The 16,433-nt window shown below is 36.1% G+C and overlaps 2 long non-coding RNA genes across 4 annotated transcripts in view; both read left to right on the forward strand.

Annotated features, from left to right (window-relative positions):
* Window positions 1–4,129: 4,129 nt before the first annotated feature.
* LOC137058399 (uncharacterized) lies at window positions 4,130–7,764 on the forward strand. Its single transcript, XR_010900678.1, has 4 exons — window positions 4,130–5,065; window positions 5,499–5,609; window positions 7,309–7,656; window positions 7,732–7,764. It is a non-coding gene; the product is annotated as an uncharacterized lncRNA (long non-coding RNA).
* Window positions 7,765–10,954: 3,190 nt separating this feature from the next.
* The window catches only part of LOC137058748 (uncharacterized), a 217,004-nt gene continuing 211,525 nt past the window's right edge, over window positions 10,955–16,433 (forward strand). For all 3 annotated transcript variants that reach the window (XR_010900823.1, XR_010900821.1, XR_010900822.1), the window contains exon 1: window positions 10,955–11,050. This is a non-coding gene — a long non-coding RNA (uncharacterized lncRNA). The remainder of the gene's footprint in view (window positions 11,051–16,433) is intronic.

Raw genomic sequence — 16,433 nt, forward strand, 5'->3', positions numbered from 1 at the left:
TCAAGTCCGGCCCTACATTTTTTCTTGTTCAAGAAGGATGTTCTTTCTCGGATATACATCACAATAGGGGAAAAATAAGACGATCACAACTTCCGTTTCATACCTACATTAAAAATAATGGTTTCTGAAATATAAAATTTGAAAATATTTATACATAGGCCTAATCAACCTCAATATTTTGACAGTGTTATGGGATCAACACACAAATCCATTAATTTTGAACCATTTCAATGGCTGTTTTCTACAGTCTATTCGGCCCCCTTGAACTTTGCGACCTTTTGCCACATTTCAGGCTTTAAACATAAAGATATAAAACTGTAATTTTTTTGTGAAGAATCAACAACAACTGGGACACAATCATGAAGTGGAACGATTTTTTTTGGATATTTCAAACTTTTTTAACAAATCAAAAACTAAAAAATTGGGCGTGCAAAATTATTCGGCCCTTTTACTTTCAATGCAGCAAATTCTCTCCAGAAGTTTCAGTGTGAAAAAAAGCCAGTTCATGACACCTTTAAAGCACATTTAAAATGGCCAGCCTCTTATTTGTAACTGTGAATGACAGATGGAAGCTGTAATACTAATGCTGTCCACTAGGGAATAATAAATCGTGTTCACATTACTGGCCTTCTTTAGACTGGGTAAACCCGGTGTCATGACAAATCCTGTCCCCCTGTGAAATCGTGTCCGCTGGTAGCGGTTTTAAATGCCTGATCAAAAGTTGTTATACATGGTTCTGGACAATCAATTGTTTAAAAATAACTAAATAATAAACTAATAAACTATGAATTCATTGCCACACTAAGTACACACGCAAAACATTCATTTGAAATATTTTATTGATTGCTATAATGGGAGCAAAAACATGTTCTGAATTATATACTTATATAAGCACTTATAGCTTCAGTTTTATACTACTAATATATAAAACATATGCTTTGTAAGACATTAAAGACTATTTTAACACAATTTAAACAGTAAAAATCAAAAATTACCTATTAAAATTTCTTTCAGCCAATAGAATCGCTCTGGGGGTCCATGCGGACACGATTTCACAGGGGGACAGGATTTTTCATGACACCGGCCTGATCTAGTGGCGATTTGATTTTGCCCAGCAATTCAGTCTGGAAACCTGTACCTTCATTTCTACGGCTGCTGTTACACTTTTGTGGGAACCAGTCACAGACTGGCTTATCCACCTGGCGTGTTATTGGTGGGTTTAATACGATGACAGATAGAGAAGCAATGGGTCGTTGCCATAGACAGTAAAAGAAATGGACACAGCGACCCCATAGACTTCAACGGCGAAAAATGTCAATTAGAAGCGCTCACTTCCTGATGCACTCTAAAAACTAATACTATGATTTACTCAATTTTTTTGGTGAAACATTTTTACACTAAAAAAATTGAGTAAATTTTAAAGCAGTGAAATCAATTATAGACACCATATGAACTGAGTAAATATAAGTAAAAAAATTAAGTAGATCTGAGTAACTGCATTTGTTACATTAACAAATTCATTTGAGTAGAAAAAATTGGGTAAAAAGCATTTAAAAACCAATATTTATGACTAATATGAACTGTTTTTATTTATGAGTATTACTAACTTGTATAGTATAACTTTAATTTCCTCTAAACCTTTGTAAAATACTCCACAGTCCACACCAACACACTTATACATGACATGGCCTTTATTGTCAATGAGTACAGCAATAACATTGCAGCATATAATACTGTTTTGACATGTAAAGAATAACAGTTATTTTACAACATTTAAACTCATGTAACGTAACAAACATTTTAGAAGTAAAAATTAAACATTTAAAAGTAATTCAAGTGTAATCAACCGATCTGTTATCCCATTTCCACCGTATCAGCGCTGTTTCTCGAGCCTGAGATGGACTAACGTTAGCGGTCTGCGGGTGGACTTTGAACTTGAGACCGCTGTCCTGCTTCATTCGTAGCTGAAAGATGCTGCGAGGCGCCAGACTCCAAACCTGACAATAAACAAACAGTGCCCAGTAATAAGATTTTTAAGATCTTTAATAAGATTTTATCATCCAAATTCATTATATTCATTATCTTTACGAATAAAGTTGTGTGGTTTGAGCAACACAGCAGGCGTTTCAAAGACCAACGCCACACGTTAACTTAAGGTGACTCACACTGTCCCTGTATGTTGTTTTGAATGAAATAAAATGCCTTTTAGCACAGTAATGATTATATAGATAAAGCAAAACATACAAACCTGAATTTCACAGAGGAAATGCCCCAATTCTGTGACGCTGAGAAGAAGAAACTGCTCTGGAGCCTCTGGTGACTGAGGAGAATTCAAATATCCGCACTCACTCAACCGTCGAGCTGTCGTCACGTCAGAGGGTGGGGGAGGGGTGCATTGTTTTAATCGAGTAAACTTACTCAATTTCTTCAGTGTGTGTTAAATATTAATAATCTTGATTTTAATTAAGTAATATTTGTGGTTCTTGAAACAGATCGGTTTAATTCTCCATTCTCAAATATTTTGAAATAAATTTCACAAATGTATTAAGTATATTTAAAATAAATAATTGGTTATTTGAATACTAAATTATTTTAGTGAAACAAACTTAAATATAACTATAAATTTTAGACAAAATTAACTGTTGGATTTTTAGTCAATTATTTTGGTATGTTTAACTAAAACCATCAAGTAAATGATATTGAGAGATTTTATTAAGTTAATAAAGTTAATTATTACTGTGATATTTACTAAGCCACTGAATTATTTTTTAGAGTGTGGCTCAGCGTACTGCGCAGGCTCAGACTGAGCTTGAGGACATAAATGTGACGTAAGCAACCTGTCTGACAGCTGTCTTCTAGTAGTTGTGGAAAGTGAAATCTGAATAAGGTTTTTTAATGTTTTGTCCCATTGCTTTTGGCTCACTATGGGCTTCTCCCCATTCTTCCCCCTTGACTTTATCAGACTTTATGTCTTCACGTCCCCCCAACTGTCTCATAGACAGTAAAAGATTGCTTCTGAGCATCTCCTCCTGTCTATACGGTAATTTGTCTACTATGCGACAGAGTCGCGTTGTTTATGACGCAATCATTAGCCTATTTTTGCAAAAACAGCTTCTACGGTGCGATAGTGTAAGATACAAGGTAATGGAGCCTTTTATACATTGTCGTGTTTCTTTATAAATAAACAATGGACAAATGGAGTCTTTAAACGCCTCAGATGTAAAGTTATTCACTGTCAAAGTGACGCAAAAATGAATGGGAGTCAATGGGATGCTAACAGCAGGTGATGGCTTGGTTAGCAATGGCCGCCCCTATGGGTGGAACGCTTTCCGAGTACCCCCTTGGTCGTTGCCCGTTGATCGTGTCACTTGTGGTCTGATTGGTTGAAGGACTATCAAATTGGATACAGAGTCATTCAAATAATGCTCGTTGATCACGCGTCTTGTGCAGTAGAAAATACAGAGCAGACTCCCCAGACCAATGTTCAATTTTAAATTGAGCTTGGTCTGGTGATAGCCAGACAAGGCCTTCTTAGCATCAATGAGAATGGCTTGATATTTCCTGAATTTATAAGTCAGTCGATCATCTTGGAACTAGTGTCTTAGCAAGATGTTTAATCATATTTCATCAAACCCTAAGATTGATGACTTCATGACATGATCATAATTATAATTCCTAGAAAGTCAAGGGCACAGAGCATGATCAAACTCCTTTCTCATTTCCATTTGATAATTTTATTCCATACACAAAAGCCAAAAAGGTTTTGTTTTATTTGAAGAGAAAATCATATAACTTTAACTTATATATCATCTTATATATAATTATATAACTTTAATTTAACTTTTTCTTGGGGGTTTCATAAAGTGGTTAGCCTTGTGGCCATGATGTACGCGCATAGATGGGGCACTCGCTCCTTAGGTGAGCAGAAAACTCGGATTAGTAACGCAGTTATATTGCATAAAAGGCATACTTGTTTATTTGCGGTTTCCCCTGAAGGAATATCATTTTTTTTATTTTAATGTGGTAATGCCAATTTGCACCTGCTATGCTTGAAGCTGTAGCTTTTTTTATTTTTTTTATTTTTTTTTATTTTTTTACAGTCTTTGCCCAGCAAACACAGTACGTTGTGACAACGTCGTCAGTTAGTCGTCATTTGGTCAGCGTGACATTACTTTATGACAACGTTGTGAGGACGTCGTGGTAAAGTTCCATTTTTAAAAATTTTGGCTAACGTTCCAGAAACGTTGTGGGCACGTCCTCAAAAGACGTCGCTAGTTTATCCCTCAGAGAACGTTGTAAGGACGTCGCGGTAAAGTTCTATTGTTTTAGAATCTTGGCTAACGTTCCAGAAACGTCATGGGCACGTCCTCAAAAGACGTCGCTAGTTTATCCCACAGAGAACGTTGTAAGGACGTCGTGGTAAAGTTCCATTTTTTTAGAATCTTGGCTAACGTTCCAGAAACGTCATGGGCACGTCCTCAAAAGACGTCGCTAGTTTATCCCACAGAGAACGTTGTAAGGACGTCGCGGTAAAGTTCCATTTTTTTTAAATCTTGACTAAAGTTGCAGAAATGTTGTGGGCACGTCCTCAAAAGACGTCGCGTGTTTATCCCACGGAGAATGTTGTAGCGACGTGGCCCACTGGTCTTCATAACTTTCCAAATTGCATTATTAATTTACAAGTATTATCAAATGTATGCCATTTTGATTTATATGGGACATTTACTTAATTTATCAAATATTCTAAATGAATCCATGTTTGCAAATCGTATTGGCAAAAACAATAAAAAATCTAACAAAAAAAAAAAAACACAATTGTCCCACTATCACGTGCGGTGCCGGGAGTGGCATTTTGCATCTGAGCGGGTCATAGAACTTCAAAATGAGTTCTAAATTCATTATTTATTATTCTTGATTTGTATTCATGTAATTCTTGCTGCGTGACTTTGACGTGGTGATGGGTCAAACACTGGAGCGGCGCGGAGTTGCCATGGAAACGGTGCAGCAACACAACAGACAAGCCGCAAAACTTCCTCTGTCGTTGTTGTTTTCACTATAATTTCAGGTGAGTTGTCTTTAAAGTTACACAAATAATACACACAACTGTTACTGACATTTTCCTGACATTTCTTATGTGTCATTGACACGCTTCTGTTCTGTTGAATATATACTTTATAGAAATGTAAAGTCTTTGGAAAAAAGTCCGTATAGCACATCAACCGTTTTCCGAACAGTAAGTTAAGTTACCGAGGCTAACGTTAACTCTATAAAGTTAATCTCTTGTTTAGGCTTTGAGTCACATGTGTAAATGATAGTTTTATCAAGTTTTTTTCTTCTTCTGGGAATTGAATGGGTCATTGAAGGTGGCTAATTAATTCAACTAACGTTAACGTTATGTGTTTGTTGTTAATCGACGAAGCCACTTACATTAACTTAATATTAACACGGAGCGCGAAAAAAACGTGTTAACATATAATAAAATGTTCTGTGATTTTCAGAAAGGGACAAAATAACCCCTCTACAACAGAGGTGAAGCTCCCAGCAAGTTTCCAACATTTCTGAAGGAAGCTGCTGAAAGAGAAGTAGAAAACACAGGTGAACTGAAAAAGGTGATTGATTAACCTTGTCCATTTTTAACAATATTTTAACCCATTCTTTCTCTTTTCTGCATTTAACCTTTGCTGTAGCTTCTTTCCTTTTAATAAACCTGGCGTTGTATAATTTATATATTTGGCTCTGATAAAGTGTTGATGCTTCCATGCTGATGTCCTGCAGCCTGCACTGTAAAGTTAGCAGAGTTGGAGCAGATCTCCTGTCGGACAACATCTCTTAAATGGTGAGGATTTACTCACCTGCAAGCCATCCTATGTGTAAGTTATATGACATTATTCTTTCAGACGAACACAATCAGAGTTATATAAAGAAATGTCCCGGCTCTTCCAAGCTTTATAATGGCAGTGAATATTGCTTGGTTTGCTTGGTGATATGCGGTAGGCTACCCAAGTCGACTTGCGCTAAAAAGGGTGACCCCCCCCATGCTATGTTTTGTTTTGCTCTAATTTCTGTACTTCTGCGTTCGTCAATACGCATGCGTCAAGGGTTATTCTTTTTAGCGCAAGTCGACTCGCGCATTGCTGACCACTGGAAGCTAGTTATTTTAGTCTATAAAGTTTTAAATATGGATATTTTTCTCACACAAACATGCCACTTTGCTTCAGATGACCTTTTTTAAACCCCGGAGCTGTGTGGCTCAATTATATGATGGATAGATGCACTTTTATGGACTTCAAAAATGAAGCATTCACTGCCATTATAAAGCTTGGATTAGCCAGGACATTTTTAAATATAACTCTGATTGTGTTCGCCTGAAGAACCTAGGGATGGCTTGGGGGTGAGTAAATCATGGGATATTTTTCATTTTGGGATGAACTAACCCTGGCATTATCACCATGTGACTAGTATGTAAAACCTCAAACATACAATAATGTCCAAAAGTTTGGTTTTGGTACAGTTATTTGAAAAAGGTCTCTAATGCTCACCAAGATTGCATTTGCTTGATTAAAAAAAATCAGTAAAATCTAATATTGAAATAATATTTAAATTCTAAATAATTGGGTTCTATTTGAATATATTATAAAATGTAGTTTATTCTTGTGATCAAAGCTTAATTTTCAGCATCATTACTCCAGTCTTCAGTGTCACATGATCCTTCAGAAATCATTCTAATATGAGGATTTTATTCATCAAAGAATCCTGAAAAATGCACCATGGTTTACACAAAAATATGAAACAGCACAACTGTTGTCAACACTGCTAATAATCATAAATGTTTTTGTGAGCAGCAAATCATCATATGAGAATGATTTCTGAAGGATCATGTAACACTGAAGACTGGTGTATTGATGTTGAAAATTCAGCTTTAATGACAGGAATATTAAAATAATAATAATAAGAATAATAATAATTTTACAATGTAAAATAGCTGTTTTCAATTTAAAGGGTTAGTTCTACCAAACCTTTAAATCCTGTCATCAACTCCTCTCCCTCATGTTGTTACAAACCTGTAAGACCTTCATTCATCTTCAGACAGCAATTTAATTAACACTTTCAAGGCCCAGAAAGGATGTAAAGACATCAATAATTACAACGTTAAGGAGACTGGCACAGGCTAGATCAAAATTGTGGAATTAAGTTATTTTTGCACACAAAAAGTATTCTTGTTGCTTCGTAACATTAAGGTTGAACCACTGGAGTCACATGGACTATTTTAACAATGTTTTTACTACCTTTCTGGGCCTTGTGTTGCAGTCTATGGAGGGGTCAGAAAGCTTTTGGATTTCATCAAAAATATTTTCATTTGTGTCTGAAGATGAACAAAGGTCTTACAGGTTTGGAACAACATAAGGTGAGGAATTCATGACAGAATTGACATTTTTGGGTGAATTATCACTTAAATATATATTACAGTTTGTACTGTATTTTTGATCAAATAAATGCAGCCTTGGTGACTGTTGAGTAAAAGAGACTCTTTCAAAAGCATAAAAACACAGATTAGCAACATTAATAAGGTTCTCCTCTGTTTCAGCTGCCAGAAAATGATGAAGATGTGACAGTGTAGCTCGGGATAAGGAAGAGGATGAAGAGGAGGAAGAACATGTAAGTAAAAAAAAAAAAAATTATACCTTTTTAACAAAAAGCAATACACCTACAATAGTATGGCTTTTTTTTCAGCTTCCAGTTTACAAAGATCCAAAGTGAATATAGAGCCCATCCTCCTATCCTATCCTCAGAAGACCCTGCCCTCCGCTGGTGGGGTAAGAAAGACCCTCTTCCTCTTCTCTCACAGCTCTCCATCTCCCTCTGCCTCATCAACACTGTCTGAAGCTTTTTCCACAGCTGGGACACAGTCAGGAATGAGGGGTCTCAGATTCTTCCTGAGAAAGTCATCATGCTCATTTTCTTGAACAAAAAAAAAACCTGTTGATGTATATTTTGGCCCAATAATACAGAAAAGATGCTAGGACTCTATGTAGTGTTTTTTTACATATTTCTTTATGAACGTAGGACTATAGCTCAAGGACTATATATATTTTGTAATTGTCACATTGTTCAGGTTTAGCTACAGGTAGGGAAGCAATAAAGCACATCACCAGACATTTGTAGCAGGTGCCTCACAGGACACGCAGGACATTTCTGCAAATAAAAGTAATAATAAAGAAACTGATAACTCTTTTTTTCCATGTCTTTTTTGTGCTAAATTATTGAGAGTAGTACCAATATGAGTATTGATAAGTATAAGTGAGAAAATACTTAACTACTCCCTAATAAGACAATAAAATATTTTAATAATTGGTTACATTTCTTATGTTGTTTGTTTAATTAATGAATGGATGTGTTACATTTCTGTACTCATAATTTGTTGACACTTTACACTGTTTAAATGTTGACTTAATATTTGTACAAAGTAACACTGAATAAATGCTGATTATTAAATTAATGCAGTGTGGTTTTGAGCCATTTTCTATTACAATTTAATAGGGGTTTGTATCGTTTTTTATTATCTACGAGTACATAATCCCTAAATATATTAACTAAAATCAAAACAAATGTATTAATAAGGTTTTACAGCAGAGAATTCAATGTTTGAGTGTATCAGTTCTATGTGGATTTCAAGGTTATGGACCAAGCACATCTTCATTTCCCGGACTAAAGGTGAGATTATTCAAATAAAGGTGGACGTGGTATTTTGGTCGTTAGGACGTACCTGCCACGTTCCAGTGACATATCATAATCACGTCGCTACGACGAATACAGGAATCACAAAGTTACGTCGCTGGAACGTTACCTGGTATGTCGCTGCGACCAGAGCCGGCCCAGCCACTAAGCGACCCTTGCAATTGCAAAGGGCCCCGTGGCCTGCAGAGGGCCCCCTAGAGAGCGCACGCACCTCGCCTCATCTGTTTGGGGAGGTGTTTATTATACTCGAAGCGCAGACTGGGTGCAGGCGTGATGAGACGTCATGCTCGGCCAGATTCGCCTCGAGCTTCTTCGGTTGCGGAGCCGCACGCAAAGTTACAAAATTTGACGTGCACACCGGACACCGGCAAGCGAAATTGGGTCTCGTGCACTCCTCGTTGACGCAATTTTTGCCGTGCTCGTGCGGACGCGTCAAGTATAAACAAGGCTTAAAGCTACACTGAAGTTGGCCGTTTGATAAATGCAAGTTAATTCTTCAGTTCAATATTTGTGTCTAAAAAAGGCACATAAGTTCCTGTAGAGATAGCAATACACATTCTCCTTTTTTTTTGCCAAATAAATGAAAGCATGTCATCAATGTCTTTCTCTTGCTGTATCAAAATCTCACCTAGCTTTCCTCAGAGATAGTCAAGTTCAGTTTGTGCATGATTACATGATATAACAATTGTGTTAATACTGTATCCTGAATTGTGGATAAGTAAGCTATATATCATATTATGCTGAAGTAAATTTCTGGAGTGTTAACAAGTAAAAGCAAAAACAACAACAACAACCGTACAGAACTTAAAAACCGTGACCCTAAAGCCGTGATATGAACCGAACCGTGGCTTTTGTGAACCGTGCCACCCCTAATGTGTACCTAAAGCAGTTTTCATCAATTTTATTTATTGCTTTTGGTATTTATTCAAGTGTATTTTTTGTTAACAGACTGAGAGTCCATTGCTTTTCTTGTTTTTTGGTTGTTTTGTTAATTTATTGTGGATATTTAAAATGTTTTCCGTATCAGAGTCTTTAAAAAATCTTTAAAAAAGGTGTACCTGCATTATTATGCCATTATCATTATTTTAGATGAAAATGGGTTTAGAACGAAAAATCTTATCATTTATCGCAATGATTTCTTGACCAATTTATTGTCCAGCAAAATTTGTTATCGTGTGCTGTTTTTGCCTTTTAAACTCTGGTGTCAATTAAAAATGTTTCTTTGATGGTCAGTGAAAATCACTTTATCAGTCTTTTTATTCAGCAAGTTCATCCGTGTGTGTTCATTGCACTGCACTGCCATTCAGCTCAGTGGTATCATCATTTTCCTGTTAGACATCAAACATGGAACTCAACTCAAGAACTCAAGGTCTTTTATTGACGTTCTGTACATGTTACCACATAAGAACGAAATACGTACTCAGGACCAGCAGCGTAAAAAAAGATAATTATCATACAGTAGGCTACATAGAATAATTAAAACATAATTTAATAGACTACAACATTTTAAAGTAACATAGTAGATATATGTACAGTATAGTTATAAGGTAGTCATTGCTTTTCTTTAGGCCTTACTTAAAACGGTCAAGGGCCTCCAACCAAATTTTGCTTAGGGCCCCCAAAGGTCTAGGGCCGGCTCTGGCTGCGACTAATATGGTCCATTGAGGTTACGTCCTCACAACATGCCAGTTTGGTCGTTGAGAAGTGATCATCACGTTATAGCAACGTACCAGTATAACGTCGTCACGACGATTATGGGAATCACAAAGTTACGTCACTGGAACGTTATTAGGTACGTCGCTACGACGAATATGGTCCTTTAAGGTTACGTTCTCACAACGTGCCAGTTTGGTCGTTGGGACGTGCTCGTCACGTTCCAGCAACGTCCCACTATAACGTCGCCACGACGATTATGGGAATCACAAAGTTACGTCATTGGAACGTTATTTGGTACGTCGCTACGACGAATATGGTCCGGTCGGTTACGTCTTCACAACGTAACTGTGTTAGCTGGGTGAGCTGTATTTATCACGTAAACAATAAACCTTAACAACTGAACAACTTATTTATGTCATTGATAGAAGAAACATTGGTTGTCTTAAAGATGGTAAACATGACAATGAATGCAAATATTACACTTCACATTTAAGCTACCACGTGAATATTAGTAGGCCTGTGAATTATGTGTAGGCTTCTTATTTCTTCGCAGGCCTGCATACAACAGACACGTCTGAAGTAACTTATGGCCAATATGTTTTCCTGGGACAACGTGAAGAGAGAAGGATAGTAGGCTATACGGTAGAACTTTAAACAGGTCAGTAGACATTTAAACGACTTAAAGCACGCAGGCTTTTGTATTGTTTATTTTACCATTTGTTACTCGATCGTGTGTGTAGGCCTACAACATTTTAAACCGGAGAAATATTTCAGATTTTTAAATCGGTTTAATTTAAAACCTTGTTCCTTGCTTTCTTTAATAATAATATAAAATCTACGCCTGGTGGCATATTTACAGTCGTCTTGTGTATATAATTCGCAGTAAAATAATTTGCTGAGATGTGCCTAGCTAATTGGCTCCATCTGCTGGTTATTCATGCTTTCTATTTGTTTTCACCATTAGTCAGATTCCTAATTTTGTTCAAACGAGATAAATGATTGTACATTAGTATAACAAGTATTTATCATGTCATTATAAATACTATTTTGTTTTAACTGTTTGGAACAGAAAATTATGTAAAATATTATAGGGGGAAGCCATGTCATATATTTTTGACATTGAACTTGAACGTCGACTGAGGCCTAACTTATCTTTTCGTGTTCCAAAAAAGAAAGAAAGTCTTACTGGTTTGGATGAGTAAACTTTAGAGGTTTCATTTTTGTTGTTGTTGAACTATTTTTGTGAGAGTTTGCAGCTGGACACTGACCCACATGAGGGCGCCATAATACAAGGATTCAGGAAAAAAATTAATGAAACTCGATCCTTATACCGGTTAGAGACATTCAGGAACGTTGCTTTGATCTGCCGCTTGTTCCAGAATCACTTTTCAGCATTGTTATTAAAATTATCATCTGAAAATGTTTTCTCGTGTATGTTTTAGCAGTTTTAATACCCCTCCACGTTTTCCCTTGATCCGCAATGACCAGCCTGACATCTGCAAATCTAATTTGGAATAAACGCTTATAAAAAGTGATTTAATAGCAACGAATCTTTTTATTTATTTATTATTATTCGTCGTGAAAGTCAGTGTTGCGCTTAAAATACACAGCAGTGAACGTATTTACAATAAGAAAGGTTGCAGTATCTTACACGAGCTGTTTGATTTTACAGCGTTTTTTGAAGCTTGTAATTATTTTTCTAAAGGGACATGACGTCCGTTAGTTCAGAAGAATAGCTGTCCATCTTTTGCTCACAACTCCTCAAATCATTCTAGCGAAATGCCACTCAGTCGTTATGTGTACAAGGACACTCATTTGAAGTTAAATATAAGTTCAATATCATTATTTGATTGTGCCTAAGATCCATTTTCTGACATAATAAAATTAAGCAAGCACGTTTTGCTGTTCATATAGCCTGGCTTCTATTTCGTTTTTAATCATGTTGATCATGATAAAATATATACATTTTGTACTGTATAATCCTTAGCATTACAGTGGATCTGAATTGTTTACTGTCACAAGTTTATGGTTTCCAAAAAACACCACAAGCAACATACTGTTATAGATTCTATTTTTTTTTTTATATTACATGTAACAATAAATGCACTTTTAGTTTTGAAAGCCCAACAAATTATAATAAGCAAATGCCATTTTTCATATTTAGAAAATTAATACACTATCTTCCAATACACAATGCAGTTTTATTTTTTTATTTAAAAAATTGCTTCCAGTTCTACCGTTTATAGATATTTACCTCGAGGTCTGTGGACTGCTCACAGTTTGCTTCTCCGTGTTACTTTTAGATGAAGAGCCCAAGGTTTCACTTGAGTATTTGCAGGAACTCGCTGCACCTTCAGCCTCTTAAATGCCTGTAACCCCAACATAAAAATCATATATTTTATAATTTAATGCTGATGAAATATATTTTCTCATAAACCTCACTCATTGTCTATTCAATAAAACACATTATCAAGTGCCATGCAAATATTTAGAAAAATACATAATTAATTGTGTGAGATATGATGGGTAGTTATTGATCCAAAATGATCAACATGCCACAATACAAATTTAGACAGCAGCAGCTGCGTTCTTGATGGTGTAGATGGAACCTAAACGTCACTATATTTCTGACGGTCTTCTGTTTTAACATTTTATTCTGCTCCCTAAGAATAATGTAGTGCTGATCTCACCAGATGCTCTCCTTTATCTAAACAAACCTTTAATACTCTAGCACCGTTTTGTAATTAAAAAGGTAATAGGCGGTGGGGGGGTTGGTTCCTTGTGGAGGGGGTTGGGTCTGCCGGTCATGTCTGTGCATTTGAATACATGTATCATGAATATGCATCTCTTAACCTAGAGCATTAGAGCTGTGGTTGGTCAGTGGATCCACCTGATTAATGCAAGTTTTGCCTAATATATGTACAGATGACATGCTGAGATCTACTCGAAAACCACAAATATAATTTTTATACTGCATATTTTAAAATAGCTCATTTGATATTAGAAATTATAAGATTTAATGTGATTAAAACTACAGCTATTTAATTTTCCTATGCAATTAATTATACTGTTTTTGTTTATTTCCTTCCTGAGTGAACAGGACAGGATTCTACTCATAGCACAATCAAGCCTAATTTGAACACGGCAGTATAACCTTCAGAACATTTCCACAGGCTTTCATTAGTTAAAAAATATTATATTCATGTACATTAAATTATAACTATGTTCATAAGAGGGCAAAATAATCCTCGCTAATCACAGTGTAATAAAACTTGTCATATTGTTGTACATTTGGTATTTCCATTTCTGATTCCCAATAGTTTGAGTCAGGCCAAATGTACTAAAAAGTGCAGCTTTCACATCTGTTTTCAAGCCTTCAGAGTTAAAGGGCATATTTGCACACAAAAAAAAACAAGATTTTCAGTGAACGGTCTCTTCTGCATTCTCCAGTTCAAAATGAATTTGTGGCTAAAGTTAAATACTAAAACCTTCATTTAAAAGCAAATTAATGTAAATTTCGCAAGGACAACGGAGGTGGCAAAGTGATTTTTTTTATGTTGTTGCCAGTTTGCAAAGGTAATTAATATTGAGACCTTCGGTTTTGAATTGCGTCAAACGGTATAAAATGAGATGTGTGTAATTATATATTTTTTTAGTATATAGTATATTTTATTAAATTCCCACATATGAAACCTAGAGCGTTGAAATGCTTTCTTTACAATTTTACATTTTCATATTTTTCTTTGCGATGTGTCTGCATTGTTGCGGTTGATTCAGTATAGTTACATTTATTTAGAGTAGGTTTGTGATTTGAAAATGCTGGGGAAAAATGTCAAGATTTTCTGTCCCTGACAAATGCTCTCTCGACAGTGATTGGCCATTTATATGTTCCTCCTCTGTGTTGCATTGTTTTGAAGTTTGTGTGTTCCCCTTTAAGAAGGGGGCTCTTTGCAGCTGAAGAATTTGCTCTCCTGTCGCTGTGAATGGGGCCCGGGCAGGAGCTTAGCGAGGGGCCCAATGTTTTGTTCTGTTACACTTCAATAGGGCGTCAAGCAGGGTTTGGGCCTGACAGCCTGTGGATTAAAGGCTCTTACCAGAATCTGTTCGCCCCACCCCCTGACCCGCGCACTCCAACAATAGCCTGAAAGAAACACATTCTTAACTCTTCAAGTACTAAGTTGTAATTTGCAGGTGGCTATAGCCTAGCAAGTCTCTCTAGCCCAAGACGATAAGGGGTTATGGAGAGAAAAGGAGGGGGAAGAGGGTGTTAGTCATAGGCAACCTCCTCTTTTTGCCCCACTTCAGCTATCATACCTTTAAAAATATAAATTAATTTATCATTGATCTGAAAATCACATTAATGACCTAGCAGAACCTAGCAGTTGGACCTACCAGTTGGATGATGGCCTTGAATTCGGGATAGGTACATTGTGTTCTAATCCCTGCTATCTATCCAAATTGTGAAAGATACACCGGATGTCAACAGTTTGGGGTTCGTGAAACAGTCGTTGTTAACAATAGCCAGATGCCTGTTCCGAGCAAACAGTGATGCTCCCAGGGGCTGTAGCGATGACAAACAGTTGTTGTTGCCTTTTGTTTTGACAGCACTTCCGAACAGAGCACGAAACCTGGAGCCAGGAAGAAACAGACATTTGTTGTTGAATATTTGTCACTAAGAACAGACCAGAATAAAACAGGGCAAAAATCTTCTCATATTGTTTACTATTCTTATTAAATAAGGAAATTCTGCAGGATTTGGTTCAAATGTGTTTTATCCAGATGGGCCACTAGGTGGAGCTATTTGAAAGTTCCTCAGCATTGACAGAGGCGCACAGGTGGAGCAGATATGTTTGTGTAAGAACTATTATTTACTCCGTTTAGGAGAAAATTTGATAACATTTTACAATAAAGTTTCCTTGGTTAACATTAGTTAACTACATTAGTTAACTTGAACAAATCTAAAGCATTGTTTTATCTTTGTTGGTCACACTTTATATAGTCTATTATGTACTTCCCTTTATAAAAAAAAAAATACTATTGTTATGTACAATGTACTTATTGTGTTAGTGTTAAGGTTATTGACAGGTGGTGCAGTTAGGTTTATGGGTGGGTTAAGGGGTAACGGAAGGGTCACCAATGATGGAATTACAGAAATGAATTACCGCTATAATTACATGCAGGTATTTTTTACGTATAAAACATGTACACAATCAGTGCATTATATCAAATGAGTAACACTTTAGTTTAGGCTTCAATTCTCATTATTACCTAGTTGCTTATTAGCATATATATTACTATGATATCAGCTCTTTATTAGTACTTATAAAGCACACATTAATGCCTTATTCTGCATGGCAATATTTTACATCAGCAGTAATGCGTTTATGAAGTTTACGGAGGCAGAATTCTTAGTTAATAGTGGGAATTGGGCCGTAATGTGTGACCAATGATTAATTTATATGTTAATACCGTACATAGTTAAGACACATAAGACACTTAATATAAAGTGTGACCCTTTGTGGTAATTTCAAAATGTAATTTTATTAAAAGTTGTATCTGTTAATATAATTTAATGGACCTAAGCTAACATGTATTTTTTATTAACTAATGTTAACAAAGATGAATAAACATGGTTATAAATAGTTGTCAGTAAATGCATTAACTAATGAGACCTTATTGTAAAGTGTAAAGCGAACATTTTTATCTAAGCGTTAACGTGTTGGTTCAACATGCATCAGGGATGTTGGAAGATAAAAGTGGTCATAAATCATTCATCATACAAGCTTTTGTGCCAATTAGAAATTAAACGGCTAAAAAATGACCTAAACTATAGATCTTTTTGGTCATGTCAATCAGAGTATTTTTCTGTTGTGCTGAAATAAGGCTCCTCGGAGTATTGCTGTCCAGAAGCTCTCTTGGGGTCCAGCAGTGAGGAGTCGGCTGAGTCAAGCCTCGCTCATCCTTATAGTCCCGGCCGGGTGTGTAACACCAAACTACATCTGGGCAATGATTCAGAGTGTCAGAGTTCACGCTGCATACTT

Source organism: Pseudorasbora parva, chromosome 22, assembly GCF_024679245.1.
Source record: "Pseudorasbora parva isolate DD20220531a chromosome 22, ASM2467924v1, whole genome shotgun sequence".
NCBI classification, from domain to species: domain Eukaryota; kingdom Metazoa; phylum Chordata; class Actinopteri; order Cypriniformes; family Gobionidae; genus Pseudorasbora; species Pseudorasbora parva.